The sequence below is a fragment of the Piliocolobus tephrosceles genome, unplaced genomic scaffold (genome assembly GCF_002776525.5).
Source record: "Piliocolobus tephrosceles isolate RC106 unplaced genomic scaffold, ASM277652v3 unscaffolded_41630, whole genome shotgun sequence".
Classification (NCBI taxonomy): domain Eukaryota; kingdom Metazoa; phylum Chordata; class Mammalia; order Primates; family Cercopithecidae; genus Piliocolobus; species Piliocolobus tephrosceles.
The window spans coordinates 185-5,854 of NW_022326122.1; the positions used below are offsets into that span (position 1 = coordinate 185).

A 5,670-nucleotide genomic window follows, 5' to 3' on the forward strand; every position below is an offset into this window, starting at 1 on the left:
CTAATGCTGATGCTGCTGCCGAAACGCCGATATTGTTGCTACTAGTGCTGCTGATGCTGCTAATACTGCTACGAATGATATTGGTTATTATCCAACTGCTTTATTTGTTGCTGTTTTTGGTGTTAATACTGCTACTTTTACTGTTAACGCTGCTACTATTGCTATTAATACTTTTGTTGATTGTATTAATGTTGTTACTGCTAATGCTGCTGATGTTACTTTGAATGCTGATACTTTACCTATTGCTGCTGATTCTATTGAAGATGTTTTTTCTGCGATTTTTGATGCTCAAACTGCTATCCAAGCTGGAGATGTTGTTGCTGCTGCTTCTGCTGCTTCTGAAGCTGCTTCTGCCGCTGCTGTTGCTGCTTCTGCTGTTGCTGTTGTTGTTGCTGATACTGCTTTGATTATTACTGATGCTATTAATTTTTTAAATAATGCTGCCGATGATGGTGATGCGGCTGCTCCAGGTATGGCAGAACATATGCCTGAATTTATAAACCAAAATGAGATAATGAATGGTTTTGGTCACCATATGCCAAGTGATAATGCCGAAAATAATGAAAATGGTAATAATCATGACGAACTTGTAGACGTTACTGGGCTGTATGGTTCAGATGGACTTCTACATACTAATACATCCTCAAATGGACCAGAAAATATAGATGATTCTTGAAGTATTTGTAATTTCATGTATCATAATCAAAGAACAGCTGCCGATGTAAATGATTTAAAAAATAAAATTGATAATACATTTAATGATAAAAGTTATGCGAGTTATGTGTATTATTTGATTTATTTTGCAATTTACAATGTATGTAAAAGTAAACATTATTGTAAGCAGTTTTACATAATGATACACTTGATGAGCTTAATACGTATATTACATTTTTGAACGTTTCTTTTTTAATACAATTGTATTTTTACAGTTACATTATGCATATGTGGTTATAACTTAATTATAATTTAATTATTTTGTATAATTTGTTTTTACAAAAAATAAAAATAAACATAAATGTAATGCATTTTACAATGTCATATAACTTTTAAAACATAATTTTGCCAATTTAGCATATGGTACTTGCTAATTTTGTACTTAAATGTTTTTATTTTTGACGCATAATATTATTGCATATATAATTCGTAATCTTATTGTTACAAAAAAAAAAAAAGTTTACGGTAAATAATATAAAATTGTAAAATATTGAATTGGTATAACATTTTTCATACATTTTATACAATGTGGTTTGCGTAAAAATATTATAAAGGTATAATAATATGCAAAAAAAGTACATGCTTCATAAATAGTAAACTAATCATGCAAATTAGCACATACAAACACATAAAAAAATGCACGCATATTAATTATGTTTAAAAAAAAAAAGTAAAAAAAAAAAAAAAAAAAAAAAATGTATAAGAACGCGCTGCAGACCACTTATTTTATATTATAGAAAAATTGATCTAATCGAAAATATCGATAACATAATTAAATGACGTAAAAAATATAAGTGTTTTTTTCATTTGCTATAAATTGAATTGTGTTGTTAATAATAGCAATGCTGCTGATAATCGAAATTATGATCGATATGACGTAAAATGTTTACATATTGTATTTATTTATTATTATAATATAAGTTATTTACAATAAATATATAACAGTAGAAAGCACAATTTGATATATACATTTATTATTATGTGTTTTTTTTTTGTTTTTAATTAAAAAATGTAACGTATTGATTTACCATGACACCATTTAAATATGTAATAAATAAATACTACATATATATATATATATATATATACAATTTTTTAAAACATTGTATTATGTTTTGTTAAAACTTTGTGTATGTTGTATTTGTATATGTAATAACAGTTTGTGCTCGTGTAACAAATATTGTTAAATAAAATAAAAAATATTTATAATATGATACTTCTTTATCGAATTTATCTATATAATAAAAAAAAAAAAAAAAAAAAAATAGCAGTATGACAGCAGGAAATAAATAAAAAAATAAAGATGGATTACAAAATTGGAGTAACTTAGTTAATATTATTAATAGTAAAACATAATTATATATATTTTTATCTATTAGGTAAAACTAATTTTTACATAATATATTATAAAAAAATATATACATTTAATTTATTAGGTGATAAAAAAAATGGGCATGTTAACAAACCACTCGCGCAAGAATGTAAACAAAGCGTTATAAAAGATACTTAACAATGACACTAATAGTGAGAACAATAGTTCATATGTAACAAGTTTAGAAGTGTTGGAAACTTTTTTTTTGTTTTTTTGTTTATTTTACTAGTAGGTGCACATCTTTTAGGTCCATATATCAGTCCAGTAAGACAATTAAAAAAAAATATAAAAAGATATTTACATATATTACATTTATATTTAATTGCACAAAAACAAATATGTGTTTATAAAAATGTACATATTTTTTTTTTTTTTGCGTATATAAAATTATTATAACGACAAAGTCTTAGACCTAATGTTAGACTTAATAAACATGCTAGACAAAACATATGGCCTGGGTTAAATAATGTACCAAGTGTGAATAATTGTATTGATCGTCGTAGAGGATAATAAAATGGACATTTCTAAGCATACTATTTATGTATGCACAATTTTGTTAAAAAAGCAAAATATATATGAATATTTGATACAGTTGTTTATTATGTTTACGAATTGTTAGTGCTATAAAAATGTTTGATAATTTAGTTTTTATTATAGTTGTACATTATCAGTTATTGTTGTATACTAATTTAATATTTGCATTAACTTCAGATAGTTTGTTGTTTTTTTTTTTTTTTTTTTTTTTTGTTTTTCTTTCATGCTAAATTAATTGAGTTGTGTCATTTTGCATATGTTAAAATGCACAATTAAATGTGATAATTTTTTTTTTTTTATAAACTCAAATATAACGATTATAATGTGTAACACAGTGTGAAGCATAGCATGTTGCAAATACATATAACATTTTATAAGTTTTTACAACATTGGTACAGTTCTGTTATGTACAAGTGAATAAAAATCGATTTGTATAAATTTTTGATTTTATAAATACAAAAAAAAAAAAAAAAAAAAAAAAATTTTAAATAAATGTAGTACAATTAGCACTTTTTATTTGATATATGTACATAATTCGAATATAATAAATGGTTTGACATCAAAGATAAGAAATAAAGTGAAAATTACTCTGTTGAGTGTTCCCACTCAGGTATATAATATTGAATAAGTTAAATAAAAAGAATTGAATAAAAAAAAATATGTTTTGGATGAACTATATAGCAAAAAAGGAAAGGAAAAAAAAAAAAAAATAGTTCCTATATAAGTTCAACGGTATAAAATAAAAAATTATTATGTTATGCAAATCGTTTAATAGGAACTCATGTTGTGCTGTTTGGAACTAATTGTTCCTGTATTGATAATATCATTACCATTTTTAATAAAAAAAAAAAAACTGTATTTCTAATTTTTAATTATGTTATGTAATTTTTTTTTTTTTTTTTTGCTATTGTTTTATTAAGGTACTACGTCGTTGCTTGTTTTATTATAATATTCTTCTTTTGATATGCATTGGTAGATCTCAGAATTGTTGTTGTTTCTTATGCAAGAGCCTGTAATATAACAAATAATTTTTTTTTTTTTTTTTTTTAAATGTATAACTCAGTTTATCATTTGTTTCGAAAGGGTGTTAAAGCTTTATGACAATTTTTAAAAGCTGTTAGATCTTTTCTAAGCTGTTCCATGTTTTTAATAACTTGTAGCGTTTTAATTTTTTTTTTTTTTTAATTTAAAGCAATTTTTCCCTATAGAACACACAATTAAATTTAATATTATACTGTGTCTTAAGATTTACAATTTGATTGATTCAAACTAAATAAGTATTGTTATGCCTGTGCGTAACATAATTACATTGGCACTTATTATTAGTTTAGCATATGAGTTAATATCAGATGCAGCTGTTTTATTTATGTGCTTTTTTATGTGTGTTTTATTAATGGTCAAATTATGGAGAAACATGGGTTGTCCATTTTGATTTTACAAGTTTAACGCAAGCCGTATATAGTATATAAGCATATATTATTGGAGTTGTTATTTTTTGTTTAAAAAAAAAAAACATTTTATATTAATTTATTTATATTATTGCAGAATTAACTGCAAATTGTTAATATTTATAATATTGATTTAGGTTATAGTTGTAGTATTTATGTGTGTAAAAAAAAAAAAAAAGCAAAAAGCAAAAAGCAAAAAGGATAAAAAAAAAATAAAAAAAAAAAAAAAAACTGAATAGAATAAATAAAAATGAAAAAAAAAAAAAATAGAATAAAAAAAAATGAAAAAAAATACAGAATAGAATAAATAAAAATGAAAAAAAAAACAGAATAGAATAAATAAAAATGAAAAAAAAAACAGAATAGAATAAATAAAAATGAAAAAAATAAAAAAAAATGAAAAAAATGAAAAAAATGCAAAAAATGAAAAAAATGATAAAAATGATAAATAATAATATTAAATTTTGCTGTGGTTTTGATAAACTACGTATTATTTATTTTTTTCAGACAGAATAAAAATGTATATACATAATTGAATATGTATGCATAAATGAAATAAACTATTATCGTATTTTAAAAATTATCACTTAAATATAATTTTTAAGATGTAAAATATGATTTTATTGATGCATATAAATTCCCAAAAAAATTAGAATTTTTAGAACGGACATCTAATTCGGTGGAACTTTTTGTGGGTCCGAATGCTAATTCGTAAAAAGTTTTTTCACAAAGTTTACTGTTTTTATTTATTATACTTTGTTTAAGTTTTATTAGTAAATCTTCACGAGCTTGCTCATCATTATTTTCGATATATTTTTTTTTTTCCATTGTTTTTTCAGAAACAGATGTATCTGGATTTTCGTTTGATTTAAAATAAGTTCCCATACATGTGTTTAGAAATTCGTTCTTATTTGCATTTGCTTCTTCACTTTGTAAAAGGTTGCCGTACGTACCGTAAAAAAAATCTGTACACCTATAATCATTTATTTTTATTATATTACAAAAATTTGTATAAAAAGATAATGCAGAAAAGTTGTTTTTTTTAAACTCATTCTTATACTCGATATATTCTAACTTGAAATAATGATTTTGACTTTTATGTATACCTTGTTTACTTTTATTAAACTGCAATCCACATTGAGAAATATTTTCAACTTTTCTTATGGGTATATTCATACTTTGAAGATTTTCACACAAATTTTTATACATAAAATTATACAGTGGAAGAGGGTATACTATTTCACAATTTTTTTCTCTGCTATGATCTGCACATATTAGGGTTGTTACATCGAGTTCAAAAGATTTTTTTGAATTTTTGTAATTATGACGTATAAAGTGCGCGAAGTAACCTGATTCGAAATCTTCATCATTGATATTAATATGTCTAGTGTATATATCCGATAGCTTACGTATGCTGTTATATTGATAATCTTCTAGATTTTTGTTAGAAAAGAGATCAATTGATTTATTAACTATTTTATGACATTTTTTGTCGTTTAAATTCTGTAGGCATGTAAAATATTTTGTTTCAATATTAGCTTTATAATTTCGCCCCTTTTTTTAGTATAATTAAAAAAAATCACAGAGTAACCCATATAGTTT

The 5,670-nt window shown here is 23.4% G+C and overlaps 1 long non-coding RNA gene across 1 annotated transcript; it reads left to right on the forward strand.

Annotated features, from left to right (window-relative positions):
• The first annotated feature begins 1,745 nt into the window (after positions 1–1,745).
• LOC113223510 lies at positions 1,746–2,917 on the forward strand. Its single transcript, XR_003308760.1, has 3 exons — positions 1,746–2,043; positions 2,151–2,350; positions 2,491–2,917. It is a non-coding gene; the product is annotated as an uncharacterized LOC113223510 (long non-coding RNA).
• Positions 2,918–5,670: the final 2,753 nt, after the last annotated feature.